The sequence below is a fragment of the Eptesicus fuscus genome, chromosome 17 (genome assembly GCF_027574615.1).
Source record: "Eptesicus fuscus isolate TK198812 chromosome 17, DD_ASM_mEF_20220401, whole genome shotgun sequence".
NCBI classification, from domain to species: Eukaryota; Metazoa; Chordata; class Mammalia; order Chiroptera; family Vespertilionidae; genus Eptesicus; species Eptesicus fuscus.
The window spans coordinates 31371419-31390070 of NC_072489.1; positions in this window are offsets into that span (position 1 = coordinate 31371419).

Consider the following 18652-nt stretch of genomic DNA (forward strand, 5'->3'; position numbering starts at 1 on the left):
GATATGCAGATTAGTTTCACTTGGTAGTCATTTCTAGTTCTGTTAGTAATATATTTCAAATCTTTGCCAAATTTAGCACAACCATTTTATTTTTCAGACCTTACTATAGTTTCAAGTAATTAATATTTTATTAGTTGATCTTAATACATTCAGCTTTGATATTTCATCCATCACCAATTAAACACCTGTGCTATGTATCTTTGTGCTGATTCATTGTGAAAATTCCAAAAAGATACATTAATGGATTATGGATTATCTACACTGCTCCCATTAAAATTAATGGGGATTACATGGCTAATTCTCTAAATGCCAGAATGAAAAGTCCCCCATACTGTTCAAAAGCCTTCAAAAGTTTTCATTTCTTACCTGGTGTGCCAAATGCTGATAAGTACGTTTGTGCCACCTGCTTTGATTACACATTCAATCTAAGTAGGAAAGAAAAAGAAAAGATACAGTAAAATTCCAGTTGAAAGGGATTAAAACTATTTTATAAGTTGGAAACATATTAGTAAGAGTAAAAAATTATTGACCAGGTAAAACCAGTATTTTGAAATTAATTTTAGAATGTAAAGTTCCTAAAGAAAATGTAATTGTAAGCAGCACATAATTCATACAATTGTTAGATATGATGCTTCATGAATATGGGAAAAATATAAATCTTAACGTGAAATATATGTTTGACTTCATTACCAGCAATAACAGTCAAACATTTGCTGTATCAATAATTGAGACCCATTTTCTCATCTTCTTATATATATATATATATATATATATGTGTATGTATGTGTGTGTGTGTGTGTGTGTGTGTATGTGTGTGTGTATCTTTTTTATTGATTTCAGAGAGGAAGGGAGAGGGAGAGAGAGATGGAAACATCAATGATGAGAGGGAACCATAGATTGGCTGCCTCCTGAATGCCCCCTACCGGGGATTGAGCCAGCAACCCAGGCATGTGTCCTTGACTGGAATCGAACCCAGGATCCTTCAGTCTGCAGGCTGACACTCTATCCACTGAGCCAAACCTGCTAGAGCTCATCTTCTTAAACTTAACCTGTTTCTCACTCTTTGACAGTTATAGAATGCAAACACATTTATATTAGTAACTAGAAGCCCGTTGCACGAAGTTTCGTGCAATAGACTTTCCTTCACCTGGCTGCCAGCACCAGTTTTCCGCCAGCACCAGTTTTCGTCTGGCCACCCGCCGATCAGAGCGCCTCCTGAAGGCTGAGTGCGGGACTCGGGAGGCGCTCCGATCTGGGGGTGGCCAGAGGAAAACTGGTGCTGGCGGAAAACTGGTGCCAGCAGCCACGCAATAGGCCACCCCGAGTTCCGCCACCAGCCATCTTCTGCCAGACCCATGGGTCCTCCAGCAACGCCGGCTGTTTAGGCTGGTGGGGGCGGGGACTCGCGAGTCCCCACCCCCTGCTCCTACCGCCAGCCAATTGGCCACCCTGATTCCTGCCCCCACGCCTCCAGCTGGCCCAATCGTGGGCGTAGCGGAGTGATGCAATTTGCATATTACCTTTTTATTATGTAGGATTAAGAAAAAGAAAAGCAAGCCTTACATTTTACAATTTTTTTGTATGGGCCCAATTTTCATAAATAATAAGTGAAAAGAGTAAATAAAGCAATATGGCATAGTTTCATGTATTATTGAGCTTATAATTTTCTGCAGAAGTGGCTTTTTTCTCTCCTTAGCCCCATCCACACTGTGTGGATAATGCAACATTAATGGTGCTTTTTTCTTTTTTAATTCACTTTTTAAAAATTGGGGTAGAATTTACATGAAGTAAATAAAGATATATTAAATATACAGTTTTACAACTGTGTATATGTGGTATACTGCCATATACTCCATATCTTTTCAAGAAAAATATTTTTACCAACTCAGAAATATTTTTCTTGTCCCTTCTCAGTTGATGCATGCCCTCCATCCAATATTCCTATTTCTTTAAACACAGATTTCAGGTACATGGCATGGTGCACTGTGTTTTTCTTTATATCTATTTTCAGTTGTTCAGTATAATGTTTTTGAGACTTATTTAGGTTATTTGCATCAGTACTCTATTACTATTATTGAGTAGTATTTGAAAGATAAATATATTAAAACTAGAGACCCAGTGCATGAAATTATGCATGGGTGGGGTCCCTCTGGGTAGCCTGCAGGGATCGGGCCAAAACCCACAGTCCAAGGCTACCTGCAGCTCCTATCTGCCACTCCTGCTCATCCCAGCCCCACTGTGCCAGCCGTGGGCTCGCACCCAATCAGTCCCAATCAGGAGAGGCTCGTGCTGCCACAGCGGTGCTCGCAAACCATGAACCCTGCATCTGGCACCCTCCCAAGAGGGGTAGCCTGCGGGATCGGGCTGAAACTAGCTCTCCGACATCCCCTGAGGGGTCCTGGATTGCGAGAGGGCACAGGCCAGGCTGAGGGACCCCAGTGGTGCTCGATTGAGCCGGGGAGGGACCACGAGAGGGCTCCAGGGTGTGTCCGGCCCATCTCGCTCAGTCCTGATCGGCTGGACCCCAACAACAAGCTAACCTACCAGTTGGAGAATGGGCCCCTGGAGGTCAGTGCACATCATAGCGAGCAGTTGAGCAGCCTTAGCATATCATTAGCATATTACATTTTGATTGTTTTTTTTGGTTATTCTGCCATTCGGTCTATTTGCATATTACCCTTTTATTATATAGAATATTTATTAATCTTATTGATATCTTATTTTAAGTTCTTGACTACTATGAATAAAACTGCTGTACATATTATTTTGCAAATCCTCATATGGGCCCATGTAATCATTTATAAGGAGTAAATAACGAGGGGTAGAATTATTGGGTCACAAGGAAGGTGCATGATTAGTTTTATAAGGCCCGATCATTTTCCAAAGTGGTGTTACCACTTCAGACTCTCAGCAGGAAGTTAAAACGAGTTATAATCAATAGAAATTGATTCCTATTCTAACAATTAGAGGTTTATTGGATTTTTAATTATAGTAATTCTAACTGGTAGGAGTCATATAACTTTTTTTTTTTCCTTTTTATTGAATTTACTGGGGTTAATACTGGTTAAAAAATTACAGGTTTCAGGTTCACAATTCTATAACATATCATCTGTACACTTGTATTGTATGTTTACCACCCCAAGTCAAAGCTCCATCCATCACTTTATTTCTTTAATTTGTACCTCCAGGTGTTTAATTAAAACAAGTACATTTTCATATGCTTATAGGCCATTTGATGTCTTTTTTTTTCTCAATAGTTGAAGTCCCCTAACTTCTTCCATGTAAGAATTTGCCAAGTTTTACATTTAAAATATAATTTAAAAACATTTTGGTAAATAGTTCATATGTACTTGAGAAGAACACTTTTTTGTTTATTGTTGTTTTATTTTCCATTTATTTTATATTTTATTGTTGGGAGGAATTTCTATACATGTGAATTAGGTTATTTGATAGAATTGTTCCAGTCTTCACTGTACTTCCTAATCTTTGTCTAATTGTTCCAACAAATATTGAAGAATAGGTATTGATACCCATATTGGAGATCAGGATGACCAAAATATATTAAAAATTAAAAAAGACCACACATTTTCATTTGGGATCACATAAGATAACACTTAGCAGTGAGATTCCTGGGTGGGTGGTGGAGCAGTGGTGAAAATGGTTCTTTCTGATGGGAAGAATACATAGTCATGGACGAATTTTAGAATTGCCATCTAGTGGCAATTTTAAAAAAGCAGGCTTTCTACATGGAAGTTGTTGAAATTTTCCTTATGACCCAGTGAATAAGCAAATTAGTACATAAAATTTGCTGTGTGGCTTATAATTTCTGAAAATAAAACAAAATTTACATAAAAATCAAAATTAGCATTAGAATGTTAATGTTGACTCACATATCAGCTGATTTTTAGAAAGCTATGCAAGATTCTAATTTATTAAAGATATATTGATCAGAACCACACATTGCTATTTAAAATTAATTTTCTCTCTCTATAAGTGATAGTTTATTTTATAATTTTAAATTCTTCCTAGTTTCACTGATGGTGATATAATGTACAAAGTAAGAACTTTAAAAAGCTGTTTATTATTGTTATTTAAGGAAATGAGATGTATTCAAGTGTCAGTGTAATTATTTTCTGCAGGATTACTGATTTTATAAAATTGCTGGAAATATTAATGTTTTTGTATATTTTTTTTTAATATTTTTATTGAGGTATTATATGTGTACATATCTTACTATTACCCCCCCACCCCACACCCACACATGCCCTCCCCCCCCAGAGTTTTGCGTCCATTGTTTATGCTTATATGCATGCATACAAGTCCTTCGTTTGATTTCATAACTCCCCCACCTTTCCCAAACTTTCCCCCTGTACTTTGAAAGTCTGTTTGATGCTTTACTGTCTCTGTATCTATCTTTTTGTTCACCACTTTATAATGTTTTTTACTATCCCTAAATGAGTGAGATCATGTGGTATTTTTCTTTCATTGACTGGCTTATTTCACTTAGCATAATGTTCTCCATTTCCATCCAGGTTGCTACAAATGATGAGAATTCCTTCTTTTTTAAGGCAGCATAGTATTCCATTGTGTAGATGTACCACAGTTTTCCGATCCAGTCATCTGCTGATGGGCACCTAGGCTGTTTCCAAATCTTAGCTATTGTAAATTGTGCTGCTATGAACATAGTGGTGCATATATCCTTTCTGATTGGTGTTTCTAGTTTCTTCGGATATATTCCCAGGAGTGGGATTACTGGGTCAAATGGGAGTTCCATTTTCAGTTTTTTGAGGAAACTCCATACTGTTCTCCACAGTGGCTGCACCAGTCTGCATTCCCACCAGCAGTGCACGAGGGTTCCTTTTTCTCCGTATCCTCGCCAACACTTGTTGTTTGTTGATTTGTTGATGATAGCCATTCTGACAGGTGTGAGATGGTACCTCATTGTTGTTTTGATTTGCATCTCTCGGATAATAAGTGACTTTGAACATGTTTTCATGTGTCTCTTGGCCTTCCTTCTGTCTTCTTTTGAAAATATTCTGTTTAGGTCTGTTGCCCATTTTTTTATTGGATCATTTATCTTCCTCTTATTAAGTTGCATAAGCTGCCTGTAGATGTTGGAGATTAAACCTTTATCAGTGATAGCATTTGCAAATATGTTTTCCCATGCAGTGGGCTTTCTTGTTGTTTTGTTGATGGTTTCTTTTGCTGTAAAAAAGCTTTTTATTTTGATGTAGTCCCATTTGTTAATTTTCTCTTTAGCTTCCATTGCCCTAGGGGCAGTGTCAGTGAAGAAGTTCTTGTGGCATATGTCTGAGATTTTGTTGCCTGTGGATTCCTCTAGTATTTTTATGGTTTCCCGTCTTATGTTTAAGTCCTGTATCCATTTTGAGTTTATTTTTGTGTATGGTGTAAGTTGGTGATCTAGTTTCATTTTTTTGCATGTATCTGTCCAGTTTTCCCAACACCATTTATTGAAGAGACTGTCTTGACTCCATTGTATGTTCATGCCTCCTTTGTCAAATATTAATTGAGCATAGTGGTTTGGGTCGATATCTGGGTTCTCTATTCTGTTCCATTGATCAATATGTCTGTTCTTGTGCCAGTACCAGGCTGTTTTGAGAACAGTGGCTTTGTAATACAGCTTGAAATCTGGTATTGAGATCCCACCTACTTTATTCTTCTTTCTGAGGATTGCTGAGGCTAGTCGGGGTCTTTTTTTATTCCAGATGAATTTTTGGAGAGTTCTTTCTAGGTCTGTGAAATATGCTGTTGGTATTTTGATGGGGAGTGCATTGAATCTATAGATTGCTTTGGGTAGTATGGACATTTTAATGATGTTGATTCTACCAATCCAGGAACATGGTATGTTCTTCCATCTGTTTACTTCTTCCTCTATCTCTTTTTTCAGTGTCCTGTAGTTTTCTGCGTATAGGTCTTTTACCTCCTTAGTTAAGTTTATTCCTAGGTATCTTAATTTTTTTGGTGTGATGGTAAATGGGATTGCTTTTTTAGTCTCTCTTTCTGTAAGTTCATTATTGGTGTATAGAAAAGCCATAGATTTCTTGGCGTTAATTTTGTATCCCGCTACATTGCCAAATTCATTTATTAAGTCTATTAGTTTTTTGATGGAATCTTTTGGGTTTTTTATGTACAATATCATGTCATCTGCAAATAAGGACAGCTTCACTTCTTCTTTTCCAATTTGGATGCCTCTTATTTCTTCTTCTTGCCTAATTGCGATAGCTAATACTTCCAGTACTATGTCAAACAGGAGTGGTGAGAGTGGGCATCCCTGTCTTGTTCCTGTTCTTAGGGGAAATGGTTTTAGTTTTTGCCCATTGAGTATGATGTTTGCTGTGGGTTTATCATAAATAGCTTTTATTATGTTGAGGTATGAGCCTTCTATTCCCACCTTGTTGAGAGTTTTTATCAAGAAAGGGTGTTGGATTTTGTCAAATGCTTTTTCTGCATCTATTGATATGACTATGTGATTTTTATCTCTCAATTTGTTTATGTGATGTATCACGTTTATTGATTTGCGGATATTGTACCATCCTTGCATTCCTGGAATAAATCCTACTTGGTCATGGTGTATGATCTTTCTGATGTACTGCTGGAGCCGATTTGCTAGAATTTTGTTGAGGATTTTGGCATCAATGTTCATGAGGGATATTGGCCTGTAATTCTCTTTCATTGAGTTGTCTTTATCTGGTTTTGGTATTAGGGTGATGCTGGCTTCATAGAAGGAGCCTGGAAGTGTTCCTTCCTCTTGAATTTTTTGGAATAGTCTGAGGAGGATAGGTTTTAGTTCTTCCTTGAAAGTTTGATAAAACTCTCCTGTGAAGCCATCTGGCCCCGGGCTTTTGTTTGCCGGAAGCTTTTTGATGACTGCTTCAATTTCTTCCATAGTTACTGGCATGTTGAGCTGTTTAGAATCTTCCTGATTGAGTTTTGGAAGGTTGTATTTTTCTAGAAATATGTCGATTTCCTCTAGGTTGTCCAGTTTGTTGGAATAGAGTTGTTCGTAGTATTTTGTAACAATCCTTTGTATTTCGTTGGGGTCTGTTGTTATTTCACCTCTTTCATTTCTGATTTTGTTTATTTGGGTCCTCTCTCTTTGCTTCTTGGTGAGCCTGGCTAGAGGTCCATCAATCTTGTTTATCCTTTCAAAGAACCAGCTCTTGGTTTTGTTGATCTTTTGTATTGTTTCTTTGGTCTCTATGTCGTTTATCTCCGCTCTGATCTTTATTATTTCTTTCCTTCTGCTTACACTGGGCTTATCTTGTTGCTCTCTCTCTAACTCTTTGAGTTGTTGGGTTAGGTAATTTATTACCATTGTTTCTTGTTTTTTGAAGTAGGCTTGTAGAGCTATGAACTTCCCTCTCAGGACTGCTTTCATTGTGTCCCATAGATTTTGGATTGTTGTGTTTTCATTGTCGTTTGTTGCCATGATGTTTTTTATTTCTTCCTTGATGTCTTTGGTAACCCAGTCATGGTTTAATAACATGCTGTTTAGTCTCCAAGTGTTTGATTTCTTTGGGTTGTTTTTATTGTAGTTGATTTCCAGTTTTATGCCACTGTGATCTGAGAAGATACTTGATATGATTTCTATCTTCTTGAATTTGGAGAGACTTTGCCTATGTCCTAACATATGGTCTATCTTTGAAAATGACCCATGTGCACTTGAGAAGAATGTATATTCTGTGGCTTTGGGGTGAAATGTTCTGAAGATGTCGATTAATTCCATCTGTTCTAGTGAGTCATTTAGGATTGATGTTTCTTTGCTGATTTTTTGTTTAGAGGATTTGTCCAATGGTGATAGTGGGGTATTGAAGTCTCCTACTATGATTGTATTACTGTCAATCTCTCCTTTGATATCTTCCAGGAGTTTTTTAATGTATCTTGGTGCTCCTGTATTGGGTGCATATATGTTTACCAGAGTTATTTCTTCTTGTTGGATTTCTCCCTTTAGTATTATGAAGTGGCCTTCATTATCTCTTGTTATGTCCTTCACTTTGAGATCTAATTTGTCAGATATAAGTATTGCAACCCCAGCTTTTTTTTCATTTCCATTTGCCTGGAAAACCTTTTTCCATCCCTTTACTCTCAGTCTGTATGCATCCTTTTTTTTGAGGTGGGTTTCCTGTAGACAGCAGATATCTGGGTTTTGTTTTCTTATCCAGTCTGTTACCCTGTGTCTTTTGATTGGGGCATTCAATCCATTTACATTTAAAGTTATTATTGATAGGTACTTATTTGACGCCATTTTTATTCTATACCCCTGTGTACCTTCTTTGCTTCCTATTTCTTTTTCTTTCTTTTTTTTTTTTTACAGCAGACCCTTTAGCATTTCTTTCATTGCTGGTTTGGTGGTGATAAACTCCCTTAGTCCTTTTTTGTCTCTGAAGCTCCTGATTTCACCTTCAATTTTGATTGATAGCCTTGCTGGGTACAGTATTCTTGGATTTAGACCCTTCCTTTGCATGACTTGGTATATTTCATTCCATTCCCTTCTGGCCTGATGAGTTTCTGTTGAGAAATCAGTTGCTAGTCTGATGGGGGTTCCTTTGTATGTAACTGTCTGTCTCTCTCTGGCCGCTTGTAAGATTCTTACTTTGTCGTTGGTGTTTGCCAACTTAACTATAATGTGCCTTGGCGTCGGTCTTTTGGGGTTCATTTTGCTTGGAACTCTGTGAGCTTCTTGGATTTGTGTGGGTTTTTTCTTCCCTATATCAGGGAAGTTTTCTGTTATTATTTCTTCAAACAGGTTTTCTATTCCTTGCTCAGTTTCCTTTCCTCCTGGCACCCCTATTATCCTGATGTTGTTTTGTTTTGTATTGTCCCGAAGTTCCCTTACGCTCTCCTCAATCTTTCTAACTTTTGTTTCTAGAAGCTGTTGTAATTGGGTATTTTTTTCCATCTTGTCTTCTAGCTCACTTATGCGGTCCTCTGCTTCATCTAGTCTACTCTTGATGCTTTCTATTGAGTTCTTTACAGCAGCGATGTCATTTTTCATTTCTTCTTGGTTCTTCTTCATTTCTTCTTGGTTCTTACTCATATTGTCGAATTTGTCTTCCATCCTTTTCAGCCACTTTATGACCATTTCTCTGAATTCTTTCTCTGATAGGTTGTTTGCCTCTAAATCGTTTACTTCCTTTTCTGGTGATGCCTGCTTCTCTTTCCTGTTTGGGCTGTTTCTTTGTCTCCCCATGGTCTCTCTTCTCCGGATGTCTGGTTATATAGATTTCTCTCTCTGGCGTTGATTTAAAGGTATAAAATACAACACAACCAGGCACAACAGACAAGGCACTGAACAGAATTGTATTCACGATATTAATAACCTCCAATAAAGGTAACCACCAGAGAAAGACAAATTAGGGAATAGGAGTGGAAGAGGGAGAGTAAAAAGAAAGAACAACAACGAAGAAAAAAAAAAAAAACAACAACAACAACAAAGAGTGTGAATCTGAACTTGGGAAAAGAGCAGAAAGAAAGAAAAGAAAAAACAGAAAAGAAAAAGAAAAGAAAAAAGTAAGAGAGACAAGAATGATACTAAGAGAGAAAAGGGGAACAAACTATATATATGGGGAGTAAACTCCACTAGAACAACCACTATTCCCAGCAAATTCCAGCAACACGAGCCTGGAGATTAATACAAACTGCAACAGCAGCTAATATCAAGTGAGGCAAGGGAAAACAAAAGTAAAAAACAAACAAAAACAAAGCAAACAAAAGAACCAACCAAACCAACAAAAAGAATAATCAAAACAATCTCATAAAAAAGCATAAAAATTCAATCTAATCAACATTCAAGCAAACAACAACAAAAGGCCCGAGAGAAAAATAATTTTTTAAAGGTAGCGTAGAGAGAGGTTTGTATGGATTTGGAGCAGGGGGTTGGGAATTAGATATATAAGTAGGGTGAAGTTTTAGCAGGGAGTAAACTGAAAAAGTAGGGAAAATCTAAAGCCAGAAAGGGTTAAGATAAACTGGGGACCAAAAGGGGAAAGGTTAGGAGGAGAGTGATGGCATAATTTTAGCTTTGAGATAGGGTAAAGCGATTGTAAGGGAAAGATGCAAATCGAATGTAGGACACTAATCCAAAAATAAAAGAAAGGGAAAATCTAATGACATTAAAAAAAAAAAAAGTAAAATAATAGTAATAATAGTGCTGATTGAAAATAAAAATGTAATAATTAAAAAGGTGAAAATCAAGTGAGGAAAAAGAAAAAAATATTAGTTTCTTAAGTAAAAGATGCAAAAAATGAAAATAAAAAAATATGAGAATAAAAAAATTGAAAAATTGAAAAAAGAATTGAAAATTAAAAAATAGGAAGACTAAAATGTGCAGTAGCGGCTGTCATTCACTTCCTCTATTATTCTGTTTGGTACGCCTTTTTCCCAGTCTGGGCGGTATTTCAGTTCAGCTTCATTCCAGGGCTCCTCAGTGTTGGAAGCCAGTCCTGCTTTTTAAGCCAGCCCTGTCTTAATTTCTCGTATTTATTTTTGATTACACCAGAGACAATTAGCGTTTCAGCCCCTGGGTGGCAGTGTTTCTGAATTGACTTCCGGGCCTCTCTAGCTCTTTTTTCTTTTTTTTTTTCCCCCTTCCATGGCACTCACTACCAGTTTGTGGAGGTGTGCGCCTCAGAGCTGCCTCTCTGATGGTCACACGCAGCTCTGGCCCCAGGTTCCGAAAAAACACCTTCCCCCTGCAGTCTTTCAGGGTTTCCACCTGGGTTTGCCTCTGTATTGGGCTCAGCAATCAGAGTCGGAAAGAGCCCAGGTGTGCGGACCGTGGGTCTGTGCCCCAGACTAAGGAGCCTGCACTCCTTTGAAAATTCTTAGTCTGACCCTCCTCGTCAGATTAAAATGAGTTGCTTTCAAGAGGTCACTTCTGTTAGCAGCTCAGAAGACCCCCCTCCTCATTCACGGATCACGGCAGTTCCAACTGCCGCTGATTTTTCTAGGCACAGACCTCCCGGCTCCTGCTGGTCCTGCGGCTGCCGCACTTCCCTCACCCAGCGCTTCCCTCACCCACCGCAGGGATTAGAAACCGCAGCTTATTTCAGAGGAAATCTGACCTTTCCGTGGTGCAGTGAAGAGTTCCTTTGAATCCGAATGTTTGCGCTGATAGGGGACCGGTGGTCTGGTGCTCCCAGCAGTTCAGTGTTTGCAGTTGTCGCGGAAAGTCAGGTTTCCACTAAAATCCTCCTTTCCTTGCAAGATGGCGAGGCGCCCGGCGAGCCCGCAGCTCCAGGAGGGGACCCAGCCCCTGTGGGTGCTGCGCGGTCAGAATGTTTTTGTATATTTTGATACACTTTTTTGAACAAAAAGACTTAAAAAAAGCTAGTATAAAATGTAATACTCAATGTTGATGTAGCATATGATTTATACGGTAACAGTCTGTTTATTAAATTTAACTACAATGAACAAGACACTGTAGGCTTATGCATTTCAAGTACTTTTTTGTATCACCTATTAAGCTTGCTATATAGAATTCAGGAGGAGGATTTTAAAGTACCTTCTGTACTCTATTTTAGTAATACAAGGTTAGATTCCTTTCTTATACATAGCTAAGGTCTCTCATAATTCAGAGTAATGATGTTTCCTGCTGGTCTAAAAACCATATGGATAACTGCCTGCTGAGCAAATTTAGTCTAAGATGCAGAATGAAAGAAAGCTAGCATTATTAAATGCTAGCCTTGAAAGTGGAGGCTTCTTTTAAACTAAACTAACCCAAAAGATGGGTAAGATCTGTTAAATAATAAAGTAGCTTTTGCTTCCTAGGGCCCTACCCAGTAGGAGAAAATATCTAAAATGTTAAAAATTGTGTAATTGTATTATAATTGTATAAGTCTCAATATTCCTATTTCTTCAACCATTCACTATTTTTAAATAGACAGCCAAAGATAGCCCTGCCTGTTTTAATAAAGTGCAATGTAAAATTAAAGAGCATGGCGCATGATGGCAGAAACTGAGACATTACATTCAAGCCCAAAGTTATTTGTTAAAAAAAACACCTTATTTTAGGGTATGGAAACACAAAATTGCTTGAAAGGACAAGAGTGTATTAGTGCATGTTTTTCCATATAGTAATATCCCCAACTGAGAGTAGTGATATGCTTAGGCAGAGGTTTGATAAAATTGGCATCTTGCAACAGAGGCTGGTTCTGAGTTGATGAAATAAAGGAGATTAAATAAGAGGGAAGGAGGAAGAAATATTCCAAGACTTAGGAGTAGCACAAATTAAAGAAGCTTTCACTAGGTTATGTGATTTGTGTCTGTGGTGCCTAGCGCTGCTGTTGGTTGGCAAAGCCAGAGTTAGAAAGATAAGCTGGAGTGAAAGGAATCACTTCTACACCTGTCCATCACTTACTTGATCACAAAAAATATTCTTTATTGTAATAATAAAGATCTCGGATTTTGTTCCAACAACCAAATCTTGCATAATTTCCTCTTTTAGTCAATAAGTAAAAGATTCTAGAAAATGATTCTCAATTTAACCAAGGTGAGGATAACATAATTTAACACAAAGGTTAGACTTTTAGATTTGAGTCTTATCATAGTTAATTGCTTAAATTAAGAGTTGAGATTTTTGAAACTGATAAAATTTAAAGAATAAGCTATGGTCAATGAATAAGAAAATAATCACTTATATTATCTGAGTGCTTTATTAGAGATATGTAATTATCTGAATTTAACACTACATAATATATTTTTCAGTCATTTTCGTAATTAATTACTTGGAAAGATATGCCTATTTCCTGTCTTGAAATTTTGTACTATTTACTAAAATATCTATACGTTGGGAAACTTCTAATTCAATTTAAAAGAAGAATGCTATACTACAAATAATAATACTTAAATATATTGCATTTCTTTTTTGAAATGTTAATTTCAAAATAAGCACAGAATATCTTCAAATGAAGAAACTAATTTCATGTTTCCTACTTCCAGATGAGTTAGGATCTGTACATAAATGGGTTAGTGGATCTTCTAATGTATCTATTACATGTAGTAAAAGTAAATATTTTCAAGCAAATCCCACTGAAATAAAAAGATAAAAATAGACTTGAGTTTTACAAACTTAGCTTCAGTTGTTTCCATTAGGAAAAAATCCCCACCCACTACCTAATAAATTAAACAATTACAATGAAATATTAATTCCAACCTTTAGGAAGTATTAATCTCTTTCAAAATTGATGCATTATATTTATAAGAAGGAAAGTTTTACAGTAGCTATTTGTCATGAAGAACAAAAACTCACAGAGAGAAAAATCAATATAGAATTTTAACATTTAGAAAAATCTTTGTTAGAAATTACTCATTTAAACAAAAATACTTAAACAATACTGTAGTATAATGAATTGGTCTAATAATACAGGTATTGAGTATATATGTAAGTATAACATTTGTGAAAGTATAACTTTTTTAATAATTTTGAAAATTATAACTGCCATTTTGAAAAACTTGACTATACTCACTAATCAGAAATAATTAGAATTGCAATATCTGTCATATTAACTAAACTACTGAAGTTTCAATCTTGTCAAATTTCATTAAGTGTGTTCTTTCATTGCTACAAATTAAAGACAAATGATAAGAAATAATAAGTCTGAAATAATTTTATCAAGATTTAAATAAGCAATTATTTTCTTATATTATAAACCACTAATCTAAATATAATCTACTTTGCATAAATTTACAAGGTTTTAGAGAACAAATAAACAGACTTAAAGCTTTGTATCTTTATTAGTCATTATATATACCATTAAACATATTAGCCCAAGACAAAACTGTCATTTCACTTTATTATAATTAGTCTGTAGTAAATTCCTATGTTTACCATAGAGAGAGTGCAGTGGCCTTAGAATATATAACAATTAGTTATTCTTTTGAGTGTTCTGGAAGGGTGCTGAACATTTTTGTATAAAAATAGCTACCATATTTTCCGGTGTATAAGACGACTGGGCATATAAGACTTTCCTGGGTTAAAAAGTCGCCTTATATGCTGGAAAATACGGTAGTCCAATATATCTAATCCATTATATCTAATCCCATCAACATAGTCCAATATACCGTATTTTCTGGCATATAAAACAACTTTTTAACCCAGGAAAATATTATATGCCCAGTCGTCTTACATGCCGGAAAGTACGGTACTCAGTTTCACCATTACTAACTCATTTAGGCCTGGAAAATTTGGATAATTTAGCCAGCTCTATTAAATTATAACAAGAAAATATGTTATGCCTTGGGCATATAATACCAAAATTATAAACATACTTTGTAACAACACAAATTTATTTTATTCTTATAAGTGTCAAACTATCTGACTTCTGGCATAATTTTACAGTAAAAAATATTTTATTTGCCCAGAATAGTAATCTGTAGAAAATTAAATCACCATTTAATAACCAGGAGATTTTACACTAAGATTTTACCAATCTTAGTGTCTCTTGACAAGTATAATATATGGTAACATATTGCCCACAATCAAATATGAAGATATCTGGGGAATGGTTTCCTGATTCAAATGGTATAAGCATTGATGTTTTTTTAAATTTTATTTTACCATAATTTCATAAATCCTAAAGCAATCAAGCAAATGTGTATACATTCTAGCTATTTCTTTTATTATTATGTGCTTGGATTTTGTAGACATTGAGCTTGTGACTCCAACAACATGGCTAGACACACACACAAATATTCACTCCCACAGACATTGTTATTGCTGGAATAACAATCTAAGTGTAATTATCACAGACACATGTCCATATATATGTATTCCTGGTGGTTTATATAATAAAAATTAATTCTCTAAAGAGACAAGAGTGAGGGCTCTAGGAAAAAAAAGGGAGGGTTTGTTTTTGTTTACAATTATTTAAGCCCTTCTCTCCATTTTTTCAAGAAATAGCAGTATGAGGCTTGCCATTTCCAGAGAACTAACACTGTTTTTCTTAAATAGGTAGAGACATCCTGTCAACAATGAGTTGGAACATCCTTTTTTTGTTTGATCTAAAGTTGACATTTCTTTCAGGCTTTGTCCTTTCAATTAACCAAATGGGTCAGCACAAGATCAGATGTGGAGACTTTTTATAGTATTTTAAGTAAAGTAATGAAATAGTTACTCACAATGCAGAGCATTAAACTAGTTTGGCAACCATGTTTTTGGCTTTCACAGTTTTGTTTGCATTAAAATACATAAAATGATAGCCATCTTCTATCAACATAGAGATAACCAAAAAAGGTAAACATGTGACAGATATCCCTTATCTAAAAACAAAAATGCACAATCTTTCTACAACTTTTAATATTGAAAGTTACTATTATAAATAAGACATGGATGACATTTGCTTTGTATTAGAATGAGGAGGCTGCCTCAGAGTCTGAAACGTCTCTGCTGTACTAATTCATGTAGTGATCAAATCAATAAAGGGCAAAAAATACAAGGTAGTTTGTTTCCAATGGGAATTCTTTTCATTTACAAACCGAACACAGAATCTGACATTTGTGGTATAGTTTACAGTTTACACGATACTTTTACTTAAAAATTCCATTCGATTAAATGTTTACAATGCTCACAGATAAGGCAAAATTAAGAAAAATGGAATTGTCAAGTAGAGAATAATTGAATTGCCAATTAGCTACTGTTTTTCTCAATGGGGATGCCAACACTAGACATTCTAAATGTTCAGAACACTGATTGCTTAATTTATTATGACCTTTTGTAGCTTTTAATAAATTAATTTATCTCTCTGAATTTCAGCTTTTTCAATGACAAAATGAAAAATTTGAATTAAGTAGGTTGCACATTTCTTCCACTCTAAATCTATATGCTTTACTTATTATAAGGTAGTTATCTGAATGGTCTAATGTAATTTATTTGAATCATGAAAAGTAAGAGAATAGCAATCATTAATATGGCAATGTTTTCTCTTCAGGCCTCATTACCCATATCATCCTTAGAGCTAAGGTTTAATCAGAGTAAATCATGAATATGACAGATGTATTATTTCAATTGCTTTTGTAACACATTAACAAATTTTGTGACTTAATCCCACCCAAGTGTATTTTCGTATAGTTCAGTATGTGTAAAATTCAAAACTAGTCTTATTAGACTAAAGTCAAGGAATTGGCTGAGCTGGTTCCTTTTGTTGCTTTTTTCATCTTTTGCAGGCTATCTGCATTCCTTGGTTCCTGTGCATTTCCTCACAGCACCTCAACCTCTTGCTGCCAATATCATTTCTCCTACTTCTAACTCTGATCTTCTTGCCTTGTGTTTATAAGGATCTTTATCATTTCATAGAGCCTACCTGTGTAATCCAGGTTAATCTCCTTACCTCAAGATCTGTAACTTAATCACATCTGTGAAGTTCCTTTTGCTGTGTAATGTAACATATCCGCAGACACACTGGGACATGGACATCAATGAGAAGCCATTACTGTCTATCATACCCAGTAATAAAACAGGTCATTGAAGTGTTCAAATTTTTCAAATTCTCTTTAAGGGAAAGACACAATCTTCTGGCTTCTTTTATACACTGCCATTGTCCATTGGGATTTCCGTAAACTTGAAACATATACATGAAACCACTAATTAATATAAGAAATAATATTTGGGTTAAAAAGAAAATGGTGGAAAAAGAGCCACCATGCAAGTACAAATCAAAAGAAAAATTGAATATGTTATGTTAATATCAGATGAAGTTTACTTTAGAATAGGAAATATTAATATATGAATAGAAATATTACACAAGGATAAACTAATATCAGATATAGTAGACTTAAAAAAACCCAACAGAATTACTAAAGACAAAGAGTTACATATTATAACAATAAAAAATTAATCTACCAAGAAGAAATAACAATCTAAATAAAGAACTTCAAAATATTTGAGGCAAGTCTGGATATGATTGAAAGGATATATAGGAAAATTTACAATTAAAGTTGGACCTCAAACCCTACTTTCAGCAAAGAATAGAACTGCCAGACAGTATATCAATGAAGATATAGAATTGAAAAGACTAGCAACAAATGAGATCTGACATATCTCAAACCAACCAAAAGAGCAGACACATTTTTAAAAGCATACATGGAAAAATCACCAAGATAGACATTTCTTGGGCCATAAATCATACTTTAACAAAATTCATAAATTTTAATTTAGACAAAGAATGAAACTAGAAATCAAAAATAGAATCAGAAAATCTACAAACACTCAAAAACTAAATAACACATTTGTAAATAATCCCTGGTTCAAAGACAAAGTCTTATAGGACCTAAAAATTACATAGAATACATGAATATAGAAATACAACATATCAAAATGTGTGGGCTGCAGAAGAGGTATATTATATGGCTTGAATGGCCCAGGTCCCTTCAGTCCTTCAGGACCATAGCACCCAGACATTTCCTCCTCCATGCTATTTGTCAGCTGCCTAGCACAAGCTGGAATGTTTTGATACAATAGAAATGTGTTTGCCCAGAGGTGTTTACTGAGCCATCACTAGGCTACAGAATGTTTTCTAAATGTTTTAAAAGCTGGAGGAAAACCAGTTTCTGATGCAGGCCAGGATTTTCTATAAAACCTGTTTTCTCACATTTTGTTTTGTTTTATTTTGGTAAGCATTTCAATGAATTAAGCTGAGCCAATTTGCCTGTCAGATGAGGCAAATTTCTCATATTAAAATGCTTATTTTCATTGAAAGCATGCTCGTGTTTTAATTTAAAAAAAAACAAAACCAACACATATTTTGCTAATGACATGCCAACAGATTCCATTCTTATTTTTTGTCATAGAAACTCCCCTTCCAGTTATCTTGGGTAGTGAATGTTAGAGTTGACTGGCAAATGTGGAAAGGGTAGCAGTTTCAAGAGAGCAATGGTTAGTATGTAATCGCAGGCTTCTGACAGATAATGGTGGGGTTTTAGTTTCTATACTGGAAGTTGTTTTGTGTTATCTCACTCTGCCCTGCCTCAAAGCAGACAAAAAATGCAAAATTGATCAGCTAAAACATGCTTCTAGCTAGATGCACATCATCAGACCTCCTTCCTGTGATCTATGTCAAGTTTTCATCACTGTTGCTTTATATTGCTTTCTGTGAAAGGCTTAAAAATAAGTGTTGAGAAAGAGAGAGAGAGAGAGAGAGAGAGAGAGAGAGAGAGAGAGAGACAGAGACATATGCTGGCAGCTAAAGCTGACAAGACAAAGGCAAATGGTTTAGTCCCCTAGGATGTGCTTGTATTCCAGCTTCCCCTACCCCAGTGCGAACATATTATGCTGATTGGTCAGATCATTTTACCAGTTTAATCTCTCAACCATTTTCTAACCAGCATTTCTGAGATACCAACCTAAGGCTTCAAAATGAGTTCATAGTTCAGATATAAATAGGGCAAGGGACACATTTATTTCCCTGTGAAAATAGAAGATGAGGTCTCAATTACATAATCTGTACAATAAGAGGTTTGGATTGAATTTCACTAAATACACATAATTTCCATCCTTTTCACATATTCATTTCCCCCCACTTCCTGACTGGCAGGGTTTTGAGAGTCTTTCCAGCTAGATCAGCCCCTTCTGAAATAATTCCAGCTTGCTCCAGCCTGCTTAATAATACAGAATTATGATTGCCCTTGTACTTAACAT